Genomic DNA, 14,609 nt, shown 5'->3' with positions numbered 1-14,609 from the left:
ACCATTGTAGCACTTCACCGGGAAGTATTTCAGGTATCGTTATTTATATTTAGCTCAAGGGAAAGAACTATGGACTTAAACAATGAGATCAACTTGCAAAATATGACTACTTATGAGTGATTGGGTTGCATAGTCACATACTAAGAAGGAGGGTAAACCATAGATATATGATATATAAAATATAGAAGCCCAGGAAATATAGAGACTAGATACAGACTACTCAGCTTAATACTAGGCAGACATCTGATTAGTTCAAGAGATAGAAAATCCTTTGTAGTTCTAATTTATCAAGTCATTCATCTACTCTAATGCTACACTATAATACATAGCACAAAAGACTCTTCATTTTATGTATAAGGAACATTGCTATAAAAAGCCAAGATAGAGCTAGACTTCCTACGCAACTGCGGTTCTATCTGTCCTACCAACGAGGAATGGAATATGTCGAGGATATCAATAAGGGGGTACCCAAATAGATATCCCCCAAAGACATAGAAACCTGACCTACTCTGATGAGAGAAAAAAAACCCAACAGGCCGGTCCGGAGCTAGTCCAGGAACAGGCCTCGACGTCCCCACAAGGGATATACAGGTTGCAACCACAACTCAATGTACCGCAAACACAACCAGCGCATCAATCGGCATAAGGCTCGATGACAGAAAATAGCTCGAGCGAATGCCAAGCCCTCGAATTCGTACACCCCTCGATTGCAGGATCAAGGTTGAGCGAACCGTGTTGCCTCGAGCATAGGACGCGCCTCCACTGCCAACCGTTGGTATGGGTTTCAGAGCATTTAGTGCGACTGACAAGCCCCCACCTAACACCATGGCGGTCGCTGCCGTGATGATGGGTCGACCCCCATCATGTTTAACTTTTTATCAGCTGTATCGTGAAATCTAGGGAAAGGTACACACCAGTACTATCATGACCAGCGTAACATCCCATCGGGCAACCCCTCGAGATGTAATGGTCAGCGCTTCCACATACAGATGCCGCCCTACCCGCTTAGTCCTCGAGGCTACTAGCTCCTTTCTAGGGAAGGATCAGCCAGGGGAAGTCTGCACTCCAACAACTCCCGACATGGTGACTGCAAGGATGTACAAGTGTGCCTATATACAGACCAATTACCAGGCGCTATACGAGGATTCATCCCAGGGAACGCACATGCCATCATCACCAAGTACGTTGTAACAAGACCCATCGAGCTACGCCGGTATAGAGGCCTCGAGTTGACCTACGCCCATGCCTCTGTCGAAGCCTACTCTAGCCCCTACACCGTGTGACCTTGTGCCTCCCCTTAGTCTATAAAATGGGACGCTAAGGCTTAGAACGAGGGACATCACACACAGAAAATACACTCTCACACACATCATCGACAACGTCTTAGCTCCACACTATTAGAGCTTAGAACCTCACATTCATCCATACTTGTATCCACCCCTGTACAACCGCTTAGGTGTGAGATAATACAAGCTTCTCTCCCCCCACTAGACGTAGGGATTCTCTTGCCCAAACCAAGATAAATCATTGTGTCCATCTTGCATCACCATCCGAAAAAGGAAGCATGCACACAAATTCACTTGTTGGTGTTACCCCCCGGGGTAAAAACACCGACAGTTGGCGCGCTAGGTAGGGATCCTACGTATTTTACTGATGATTTTCCGCCTTGTTTCTGGATGGCTACCTCCATTTCTCCCATTCTGCGCTCCACAGTGATCTGGTTTGGGATCCTTGAGTTCATGTCCATCGGCATCAGGTACGACAAGATCCTGCTCTCTACCAGAGGTCCGGGTGGAGCCCGCATTGTGCCCTCATGCTTAGAAAGGGCCTCGTGTCAACCTGATCACTACGCCTCCCCGCCTAAGAGGAGGCGCGATCAGCACCGTCATCATCGCCCCACAACCACCGCGCGGTCGCCACCTCGAGTACTGGCCTGCGCTTGATGATAGCGAATGGGCCAGCAAGCTACAGCGGTGATCGCTCCTTTGTGGCATTGAGGGAGCCCGACTTCATGGTGAGGAACCGCATGACCTCACCACCGTCCGCTCTACTGCCGCACGGATAGTTTGCTAACTGGCATCTACTCCTATTCGGCCTTAGCAACGCCATGGCGACCTACTCTGTGCTAACCCGTCCCAGCACTAGTGCCCATGCAGAGCGGCCACTGGCCCTCCCATCCAACATGATGGCACAGAGGGCAACTCCATCGCTAGCCAAGAACTCGAGCATCCCATAGATACGCATGCCTCGAGCTCTTGGACTAGGACGATACACCCTCACTACACTAAGACAGCAGTTAGCGGAGGAGTGGCGGGGATGCTTCTACACCACCACATGAGGGAATGCTACAAAATCATCGACGGAGCCATGGCCTCTGATGATGACACTGAGGATGACGACAATGTCGGCGTCACCGCTACCGCACCAGCGGTAGGAGGCGACCCCAGAACTCCTAAACAGGACGGGCGGCCGGACCCACCTCTTCCTCAGGATGATAAAGCTGCACAACTCGTGCAACTACGAGAATTGAAGGCCAAGCTCGACGAGGACCCGGAGTGACTGAACCAACTAGAGCAAGCTCTCGAGTAGGACCAAGCGCCTTCGCATGGTGGTGGAGCTCGAGGATAGGCTCGAGACATCTTCTGACATATTGTCGAAAACGGGGAACCAGAGCACCTTGTCAACTGTTTCCCTTGAGCAGGTCAGAACATTGTGGCGGCAATGGTGCTCCTACACAATATGCCTAAAACGAATCCCTAAGCATGCCGCAAACGGGATGAGGTTCCAAGTTTACTCCATGTCGCGACAGCACAACAAGCTGAGAGCTTGGCCTCTAGACATAGTGGGGTGGCCTCAGAGCAGCTCTCTGAGCCAGCATGCCATGAGAGGGAGGTTTCCGTCCACCAGGAAGTGCCCCCTTGAGACAAGAAGGCAGCACTGATCCTAGAGCGCATCGTCGACAACCGTCAACCATGTGACGCACGCCATGACATCAACAAGGATCGACGATGGAAGCACGGAGACACCAAGGAACGAGGCTACAGCACACATCGTGGTGGCCGCTATGACAGCGATGAGGATCGGGGGGCCTCCGAGCCACTGGGGCCTCGAGTCTTCAGCAGGGCGATCCGCAGCACGCTGCTGCCCAACCCCTTTCTTCCTTCGATGAGCATCACCAAATACAACGACGAGACCAAGCCAGAGCTTTGGTTGGCGGATTTCTGGCTAGCATGCTAGCTAGGTGGAGCCCGAGGAGACGACTGCACCATCATCAGTCAACTACCACTCTTCCTCTCCGACACCACTCGCAGATGGGTCAAGGAACTTCCTGCCAACCAAATCCACGACTGGGCTAACCTAGTCCGGGTTTTTGAGGGAAACTTCAAGGGAACCTACGTCCGCCCCAGCAACTCGCGGGTCCTTAGCAAGTGCACTGAAGCCTGGGGAATCCCTCCGCGAGTATGTCGACGCTTCTCCAAGCAACGCACCAAGCTCCCACACATCCCCGACCATGATGTCATCTTAGCGTTTGTGTCAGGCACCACGTGCAAGGATCTAGTGCAAGAGTTGGGGTGTAATCACGCACAAACCATCGATGAGCTAATGGACGTGGTGGCCAATTACGCAGCCGGCGAGGAGGCGGTTGGAGTGTTCTTCAACAACAAGGGTGACAAGGGGAACGCACGAGCAGGCGATGATGAGGGCCCGAGTAGAGGACCCAAGAAGAGCAACAAGAAAAAGAAGAAGGCACGGTAGAATAAATGTGAAGCCATCAATGATGACTTCATCATCGCGGTCAAGCGCAACAAGCCTCGAGGCCCCCTGGAGGGGGCAATCTTCGACAAGATGCTGAAGGAGCCCTGCCCTTATCACAAGGGAGGGGCCAACCACAAACTTGAAGATTGCCATATGCTGAAGAAGTATTTTGACAGCCTAGGCATCAAGAAGGACAACCAGAAGAAGGACAAGGGTGACGACAGGGGCGTCAGCATGGATGACGATAGATTCCCTATGGTTCACGACTGTTACATGATCTACAATAAACCGATGACGTAGGTCACATCTCGATAGCGCAAAAGGGAACATCGGGAGGTCTTTGTAGCTTAGATGGTGGTTCCCTAGTATCTCGACTGGTCTGACACCCCCATCACCTTCAACCGTGACGACCACCCCAACCACGTTGCCAGTCATGGTGTCTACCCGCTCATCGTCGACCCCATCGTTGTCAATGCTTGACTCTTGAAGGTGCTGATGGACGGTGGCAGTTATAGGTTGATCCTGAGAAGGTCTCGGCCATCACAAAAATGGGACCGATTCGAGATGTCAAGTGCATACAGAGTTACAGGTTGCCTGGCAGCACTTAGTCGTATCATCTCACGACTGGGGGAGAAAGCCTTGCCACTATACCACCTCTTAAAAAGGCCGAGCACTTCACTTGGACCGTCGAGGCTGAGGAGGCCCTCGACAAACTCAAAGGCATGCTGACTACCGCTCGGGTCCTGGTGCCACCTCAACCTACCGAGCCCCTCCTCTATGTTGCGGCAACAACTGAGGTCGTCAGTGCGGTAGTAGTAGTCGAGAGGCTGGAAGAAGGGCACACACTATCGGTGCAACGACCGGTTTACTTCATCAGCGACGTGCTCTCGGAAACCAAGGTACGCTACCCACAGGTACAGAAGCTGATCTATGCTGTCATCCTCACGCACCGCAAGCTGTAGCATTACTTCCTTGGCCACTTGGCTATGGTAGTCTCATCCTTGCCATTGGGTGAGATTATCCAAAATCGAGAGGCCACTAGGAGGATAGCCAAATGGTCAGTCGAACTCATGGGCAAGGCTTTGACATATGCCCCATGCAAGGCCATCAAGTTCTAGGTGCTGGCAAATTTCATCGTAGAATGGACCGACACCCACCTTCCACCATCACAAGTCTAGGAAAAACTCTGGACAATGTACTTTGATGGGTCACTCATGAAGACAGGAGCAGGGGTCGGCTTGCTCTTCATCTCACCCCTCGGCATCCACATGTGGTACGTCATTCGTATTCAATTGGCGCGACCCCTTTCTCGACTGCTTGATTCGAGGGGAGCATCCAGAAGACCGGGCAGAGGCTCACTGTATCGCTCGATGAGCCAAATATTATGTGATCTACGGCAACGAAAAATAGTTGTACTGACGAAGCCTGACAGGGATCCTACAGTGGTGCATCACCGTCGAGGAGGTAGAAAGCTCCTCGAGGAATTACATTCGGGGGCTTGCGGCCACCACGCGGCACCCATGACCCTTGATGGAAACGCCTTCTGACAAGGCTTTTACTGGCCAACTACCATCGCTGATGCCATCGAGCTTGTCCGCTCATGCCACGGGTGCCAGTTCTACGCCAAGCAGACTCATCTCCCGGCTCATGCTCTACAGATGATGCCCATTACCTGGCCATTCTTGGTCAGGGGCCTCGACCTTGTGGGGCCCCTCCATAAGACGATTTGGGGTTACACACACCTACTGGTAGTCGTCGACAAATTTTCCAAATGGATCGAGGCTCAACCCATCACCAACATCCACGCCGAGCAAGCTGTCCTGTTCTTCACCGACATTATCCATCGATTTTGGGGTACCCAATGTTATCATTACCGACAACGGCACACAGTTCATAGGCAAGAAGTTATTGGACTTCTGCAACCACCATCACATCAATGTGAATTGGTCCACAATCACCCACCCTCGAACTAACAGCCAGGTCAAGCGTGCCAATAGTATGATTTTGCTAGGTCTAAAGCCTAGAATCTACAATCATTTGAAAAGGTTTAGCAAAAAATGGATCGAGGAGCTATCCTCAGTCCTGTGGATCTTAAGGATGATGCCTAGTAGAGCCACAAAGTTCACCCCATTCTTCATGGTCTATGGCTCCGAGGCCATTGTACCCACAGATCTCGAGTATAGGTCCCCTCAACTCAAGGCACACAACAAACAAACAAACAAGGCGGCTAGAAAAATGTAGTCGACCAGCTCGAGGAGGCTCAAGACATGGCCCTCCTCAATTCATCAAGGTACTAACAGAACCTTCGACACTATCACGAAAAGCACATACGTAAAAGGGACCTACAAGTCGGTGACCTCATCCTACATCAATGGCAAAGCAATCAAGGATGCCACAAGCTGACCCCACCTTAGGAGGGCCCATACGTGGTGGCTGAAGTCTTGAAGCCAGGAACATACAAGCTAGCAAATGACAAGGGCGCAGTCTTCACCAACGCATGGAACATCGAACAATTATGTTGCTTCTATCCCTAGAGCCTCAAAGCTTTGTACATTCCATGCATTTTCTACCCTTACGACACCTCAAATGAATGAAAATACTTTTCAATAATAAGTATTATTACTTTAAGTTTTAGAAATAAAGGGAGTCTCGACTATGCCCCATCATAGTCGAAACTCCCTTGGGGGCTAACAAGGGGGAACACCCTAGGCTCTCAAAAAACTCAAACATTTTTCTTAAAGCTCAATGCTATATCTTTCCTTTGATGCCTCAGAAAAGTCCGCGCGATTAAGTAGAAAACACCTCGAGCCCCTTAAGGGTCAAGGGATGTCAAGCCTGAGGATCCCTACGCCTCTGTGCTATGGTAACTCTACTCGCTCCCCCACCCTCGAGGCAAACGAGTCTGTGTCAAAAACTTAATCAGAGAATAGGACTTAGGCAATAAAGGAACAAAGAAAACTCAAGCATAAAAATATTATAGCGAGTATTTAGGTACCCAGTATCACAAAGTCTCAAGGCCATCTAGGCCATAGTATAACAAAGTAGCAAAAGACTAACTTATTACAGGGTTTAGGTACCCAGATAAGGCTCACATGCCTTGGTTGCCATTGTCGCCCTCTCCATCCTCACCTCCTTTGTCGTCTATAACACCAACCTCCTAAGGCAGAACCTCCAGCTCAAATAGCGCCACCAACCTCTCACCCGGTCCCTCAGCGTTGTTAATAAGAGCACGAAGCCTCTCCTCGTTCTTGGCGTTAGTATTGGTGATGTCGGAAACGAAGCCGTGGGAGACCACCTCCATGTCATACAAGAAACTAGAGCAGACGACCGCCATTGCCCGCTTCACGCCAATGTGGAGGGTGTCCTAGACCCGGTCCCTCATGTTTGTGCTTAGATAGCGTAGCTGATCCATAAGGGCATTGCCCTTAGACGTCTCCCCAACCTCATTTGTAGGCTCGAGCTCCCAAGAGGCGGAGAGATTGCTGATCACGATTCAGAGTCGACCGGTCAATAGTACCTCCCCCTCGATGTCCTTTTGGAGAGTCTTGGAGGTGGTCTGGGCATCGAGCAACTCGCCATCGAGCTTTGAAAGACCAGCGTGAAAGTTAGTCATAAGATACAAACACACTAGAAAGATAAATCCAAAGAAGAGAAACTCACCACAGATACGCTCGTGGAGAGATGTGTTTTCACCGACCAAGTCGGTGTTCGCCTTCTCGATCCTCCAGAACTCACGAGCCATCTTTGTGTTCTCAACCCATAAGTCTTCAGTCAGCTTTCCGGAGGTGGTGATGGCTCCTTCCTTCTCCTACAGGATCTTCTTTAGCCTGTCGACATTGGTGCCTAGAGCATGGGAGCATATCTTCTCTTTTTTGAGCTCCTGCTTAGCTTTTTTCCCCTCCTCCTTGGTGATGCCTTTTGCAGCCGCATAGTCCATGGCCAACGTTTTCACCTCAGCATAACTTTCCTTGGCAGCGGCTAAATTGAGCTCGAGCACCCTCACCCGCTCAGTGAGCAGGAGGACGTCTCCTTCTGCCTCCCTCTTGCCCTCCTTCGCCTTGGAGGCTTCCTCCTTGACTTGCACGGCCTCCTCTCGAGCCTTCTAAGCCGCTACCTTGGCCTTCTCGGCCTCATCTTGGGCGATGTAGATTTTCCCATTTGCCGTTGCTAAGGTGCCTCGAGCCTCGACCAGGGCATCCTCCTTCTTCTACTTATCAGTCAGGGCTTGGAGCAACTCCTTTTGCCGCTCGAGGAGCGCCTCTTGAGGCTGAAGGAGCTTATGCTCCAGGACGGGGACCTGTTCCCATCCGCCCTTGGTTGCATGAATAAATCAGGATTTCACTCGGGAGGTCTCCTTCAAGTCCTGAGGAAGAAAGCGCAAGAGCAGATGTCAATAGTAGTGCACCTAAAATCTACGATACCAAAAACACATCGGAAGGAGAGCAATTACGAAGAAAGCCATGGCCAGATCCTTGTTGACGATGTCGACAGTCAAATCCAAAGCATGCTTCATCCAAAGCCGCAGCTCCTCCACATGCTCCCACTTCTCGACCTCAGCACAGTCATCCATCTCGAGCAGTGTCTCCTCTGGGATGACTGGGTCTCGCAAGCGGAGCTTTTGGGACCCCCAGTATGGAAGTTCCTCCTTGGACTGCTCCTTTACCGAGCGCAAGAGGTTCTCCGTGAGTTCAGTCATGCCCCCATGACGCAGCATCAGGTCGACCAAGGTGGGAAACCTCGGGTCTTCTTTGCCAGTCTCGGAGAGACCAGCATCATCTGTCCACAGCACCCTGCTCGCAAAATAACCTAGAGCAACCCCTTCAACACCTTACAAGGTCCTTCGAAGCTCCGACTTAGGGTCAACCGGTGTGCGCGTAAGGAGCACCAGCGCCATGACCCCATCGTCTCGACCCGACTCAGCCGAACAAGTGGTTGGCCACCCCGGTTTTAGCCATGCGGGAGTCTCAGGGCCATAAGACGGTGGCTCCGACTCCCACGACTCTTGCTGCTTTTGTCGATGATCTTGCTATTGCTGCGGCTATTCTGGCTCTAGCTGCTCTTGTTGCTGGTCCTACCCCTACTGCTCTTGCTGTTGTTGCTCCTATCACCGCTATTGCTGCTGCCGCTGTGGGCTCAAGGTGGGAGCTCCCTCCTCGAGCAGACCGGGCGGCGGTGATGCGCCCTTGCCCCTGCCCCTCTCCTCTTCTTTCTTCTTCTTCCTCTCCTCTTCTTCTTTCTTCTTCTTCTCCTCCTTGGCCGCATGGAGCGCAGTGGGCCATGGTGCCCACCCCTTAGTCTGAGGAGTCTTGACGTCTTCCACCATGGTACGCCCACTGTGTGGGGATGAACCCACTGTCGTCTTGATGCTGACATCAGTCGAAGCAACCTCTGTTCCTAGTTTTGGGGACTTAGGGGCTCCTTCCAAACCCTGAGGGTGAGGGACCTTGACTTGACCCGAGGTGGGAGGGTTAGGCATCGGGGCATCAGGAACGACACCACCCTCTGGTGCTTGCGGCTAGGTGTCACCACCCCCAGTAGGAGGCCTCGAGTCAGATGGTCCTATAGCTAGAACAATGACCGTTTAGCTCACCTAAAACCAGAATATCCTACGCTAATACAATCTCTATCAGAATCACGAGAAAGAAGGGAAATACATACCCTCGAGGCTGCCAGATGTCTTCGCGCCCACCCCTATCTTGAGCGTCTTAGCGGAAGAGGGTTGCACCTCCTCTAGCGGTTGCTTAAGCCTGAAGTAAACAAGTAGATCACACATGAGCCAAAGAAGGGACTCAGAGATAGAAAGAGGATACCAAGTACGAAAACTTCACCCTACAGGGAGAGCGATTTTTCTCTCGGTGCCATGGGAGCTGCTGGGTGGCCTTGAGGAACTGCCACGCGACGAGCTCTGTGGGAGTCCCAAGCTGACACTAGATGCTGGCCTTGTTCGTGCCCCCTAGCACCCCTCAGGGCTCGAACTTTCCCTACGCGTCTCCTCCTAGCTCGAGGAAGCCACGATCCAACCCTCTGAGGCAGCACGACCTCAAGTTTGGGGCCCCAGCGCAGAAGTCTTGGCTCGATGATCAGGCGTCGGGGCCTTTGGTGGACACTGGGGTGGCTCAGTTTGACCTTGAGCAGAAGCTGGAGGCGAGCCACCACGCGAGCAGCGAGATGAGGACTCCACTCTCAATGTAGGACCTCCATGCCTCTCTTCTTGTGGCTCCCTAGGAACATCTTCCTACATTGATGATATGTTAGCTCGAGGTGGAGGCTGAAGGAGATGCTCGAGATGCGCCGCCATCCCCTCGATGTCCTTGTCGTCGTCATCATCCTCGTCTTCCTCGTCGAGGAAATCCTCTTTAGGCTTCCCCTCACGCCTCGCCATGGCAAGACGCTGCTCGAGCTCCTGCTGGGCAATATTCTTGTTGATGCAAAAGCTAGATCTGCAAACACAAATGGCTAATACCCGATTTCAAACGTTAAGGCGTGCCAGCCGATTTGACCTTACTATCGGCAAAGGTGATAACTCGAATACTTTGGTTCCGACAACAGCGATGCACCCGGATGCCACGGCCAAGAGGTATTCACGTGGAACTTGAGAATACGCCGAGCTTAAGTCGACGAACTCCTAAGAACTCGTAATGAAAAAGGAAAATATGACGAAATCATCGAAAAAGTAGATGCTGGAATATGAGTAAAAACTTGTGTTTGATTGATTGAGATCTATTTTACAAGGCCCTGGGGTCTACATTTATACCCTACTCAAAGAGCTACAACCAGAAACGACTAGAACTCAAATTCCAAATTTAAACAGAATCTGTGTACAAAACGCTTTAAATAACAAAGGAAAACATAGAACTATCCTTCCGTGACAAACTGGGACACCACCACGGATCAATCGGCAACCTTCAAGTTTTCCTTCACGTCGTCGGCAGACTCCCCATCGGCAACGGTTAACACTGGCCATCGGCATAAACACATCACCACCCATGGACTTAACCACGTTCAGCTGTCTTCTCACCGGCAACCACCTTCATCGGCAACTCTCCTGCGAATCAGTTACTATTGCCCTTTCTTGCCGATCTACACTCTACCGATCCTGGGTACGTGTCCAAAAATGGTGTCAACACATGCCCCCCAATTTCGGAGTATGAAATCAATAATGCTCCAAAATTCTCTGCAGTAATGATGCCTTTCCGCAATTAATTCCCCCAATTTGGTAACCGATAGCCTTAATCTGAACAACTCTGACCCGAATCCTCCGCAGATTCCTCGAAATCCTCAACCTCCCAAACGGACATTTCCACTTTAGTCGCCCATCAGCAATATTTGCGTTACAGAGAACTGCCGATGGACTGACCAGGACATCCCGCACAGCGAAATATCTCAACCTCCCAAACGGTTATCTCCACTTTATTCGTCCATCGGCAATATTACCGTTACAAGGTGTTGCCGATGGACCGACCAGGAGATCCCGCACAGTGAAATATCTCTGGATTATGACCGCTTCTTGTCAAATCACTTGCACAATCCCTTGATTACCGTGCGAACAGTTACCATATCCACCTGAGTACCCTCGGATTTCACGGATGCGGCGAAGAGATAAGTCAGATTTGCCCTTGCCCGTTTTGTCCTATAAATAGTTCCTTCTCGGGCACTCCTTCCCCATCATATCATTCTACAGCCCCAGCTCCACTTTCCCGGCGGCGGCGCTGTTCGAGAGCTCCAAGAACTCCAATGAAGCCCTTTCTTCACCAACCTCAAAGCCTTCGATCATCCCTTCCGTGAAGAAATGGCCATCAACTTCGCTGTTCCTGAGGTCAGTTCATCATTCTACCTCTTGAACTTTAACCGTATCCCTGTTTACCCGCAATTTATTTTACTGAACATTTTTCTCTCCCTTTTTTGTTCTTCTTTTTACCTTCAAAACCATTAGGATCTGTCCAATAAAATCGTCATCCCTACCGATCAGCCACATCTCCAATGTCTTGGTCCGTTAGGGGATCCAGATCCCATCGATCTTATTAACGCAGAAACAAACAGAATCCCCTTTAGAACCAAGAATTTCTCTCTGGATCTGTGGAAGGATACCTTCCGTTCCTAGCCTAGTCCTACCGTGGGATGGAAGGATTGGTTTTTGAGAGTTAGCCACTCAAACGAAGTCCAGTGGGGCGAGAGAAAACTATTCCAATGCATCAGGTTGTCCATTGCCGATATGCATAGGAATGAGTCACTGCTAATAGCGGCATCATATTTCTGGTCAGACACACTCAATGCCTTCGTCTTTGGCCACGGCCCTGCTTCCCCTACACTTGCCGATGTGGTTATGCTCACCGGCCTAGATGTATCTTCTGCCGATAGCACCCACTTTTTCGACACCAAACCCAGTGCTAAGGTAGAAACTCACTCCATCGGCGGTTGATCAGGGTACATCCAAAAATACAAACAAACAGGCCCTGTTAACATAAAGGAACAGACGAGCTTCCTAAACATGTGGTTGGACAAATTCATATTTTGTGGTCGACCGGCAGGACCAACTTCCGTCTACCTGGCAGCAGCAGAAAGACTAGCCAATGGTGGCCGATTTCCCCTCAGCCGATACCTGCTTGGCGCAGCTTACCACCTCCTTCATCAAGTAACCAGGAAACTCCTGCTCGGCCAGTCCATCGGCAACTTGGGGGGTCCTTGGTTGTTTATCAACATGTGGCTCAGCCTCCACATGCACAAGCGTCTTGAGTTTGACCTTTTCGCACAGCGCTTCCCTAGGAATATAGCTGAGGACTATGAACTGAATGAAGAAGAATCAGCAACTCGCCCTCCTCTAAACTTTGGCGAAGCCGCCATAGTTCTGCCCGGTACAGGAGGTAACGCAGCCCAGGTCAGCCGATTCTTCCAAACCCTGTATGAAGGCCTGACCAGAGAACAGCGAGCGTGGATGCCCTATGAAGATCCAGACACCATGTTTCCTTTGGTCTTCCATCCGTTCAATAATGCTCTCAACAACGATCACGAAGTGATGATAGCACTGATCACTCCTAGAGCTATACCCGTAAACTTCTTCGGCAGTGGAAAAACTTCCAACCAAACCTATGAGTTTTATAACCCATCGGCACTAGCCCGTCAACTAGCTTTCGGCTAGCTGCCGATTGCACTCTGTTATGCCGATGTGATAAAACCCAGGGAAGCCATCACTAACCTCCTTGAGTGGATTCGAGTAGCCCAGCTATCACCGAATGCCGACACAGATGTAGATCTATCAGAGTGGATCCCGGCCCTCTTCATTACTCAGGCGTACAAACAATGGTGGGAGGAATGGAAGGAACATTTATTCTGCAAATCAGCTCTTTCGTACCGCAGCATGATCGACCCTCAGTACAAAGTTCCCGACAATACTGTAAGTATTTCCAAACCGATGTCTCAATTCCTTCAATTTTTATTTCCATCGGTAACTCACTTTCTGTATTATATTGTAGGTCGATAACATTCCCCCATCGGTCAGCAGGAGTGGCAAGCCGATTGACCTTTTTCCATCAGGTCCGATCTCTTCAATCGACAACAATGCTCCCACTTTGGCTGCCATCATGCATCGAGACGTGTGCCTCAAGAAAGTCACCACCAAGCGGACCAAGACATCTCCATCGGTAGCTGCCTCCGCTTTGGCACAAGCCTTCAAGGTAACTTTCAAATTCTCTTGCCGACCCCATTCTCATACCGATCACACTCGTACTCACAACTCCTTATTGTTGCACCAGCACACCGGCGCATCGGCAAGGACCAGAAGCACAAGTGTCGATGCCCCCAGTCCATCCAGCCGAAGAGAAAGGGTGCCAAGAGTACCAGAGCACAAGCAAAGCGCCAAAGAGTAGCAACACCTCCTTCTCCCCCAGTGTCTCCAATTCTAGTAGAATCTTCTCCCTCCTCTCCCGAAGTCTAGATGCAACAGGCACCATCTCCTTAGCTGTAGGAAGAAGCTCACATAGAAGAATTCCAACCAGAGGGACCTCAGCCAGAAGATACATTGGCTGACATACACGAGCAAACTGCCAATCCAGCAGGTTCAATCATAGCATCGGTAGTTTCCTCGATCCAAGCGAGTGATGCTCCTCCTCAAGGTAACATACTTTTTATGAAATTATTGCCGATGAACTTATTTTCTCTGTCTTATAACTATCTCTGTTATTCTTTCAGCTGACATTGTCACATCGACAACTCCAGCCGATCAGCCTGTAGTTCCATCGGCATCCTCCAGTCAGAGGCGAGAAATTGCCCTGAAACAAGTAGGTCACTTTGCCTCAATCCGTATTACTTGTCAATACTTGACCATGGAATAACCCCCTTTATTTCCTTTCAGGAACAGGATTCTCCCGATAGTTTGTTCTCTTTCGCCATTGACATCTCTGAAGACGAAGGTGAGGAAGCAAGCTCTTCTCGGGCAGTTGGGATCACATCGGCAGAAATCAGGGCGAAATTGGAAGAATTATCAGCCCTCCTTCACCAAGACACAGCCCGACTGGTTGATGACTCTGACCCAGCCAAGGCTCTGTTCAAGACCCTCAGAGGCCAAATTCCTGCCGATGCTGAAGAAATCCTCTTTCAAGCTGCACATCTGGAAAGCCGTCAGCTGCAGTACCAAAGAGCTACCCAGTGTCTCGCCGATAGAGCTGCTCATGCCCAACTTTCTGAAGAGATGTTGAAGGTGAAGCTCCTTGCTGATGAGAAGCACAAGAACATCGGCATCTTGAAGTCCTCAGGGGATGCATTGAAGCAAAAGATTTCGGATCTATCGACGAGAAGAGAAGCCCTGTTGGCAGAACTTAAGCAAGTAGAGGAAGCCATGTCCCAAGCTCAACAAGAGG

This window comes from Sorghum bicolor, chromosome 5, assembly GCF_000003195.3.
Source record: "Sorghum bicolor cultivar BTx623 chromosome 5, Sorghum_bicolor_NCBIv3, whole genome shotgun sequence".
Lineage (NCBI taxonomy): Eukaryota > Viridiplantae > Streptophyta > Magnoliopsida > Poales > Poaceae > Sorghum > Sorghum bicolor.
Note: the sequence above shows the minus strand (reverse complement) of the source record.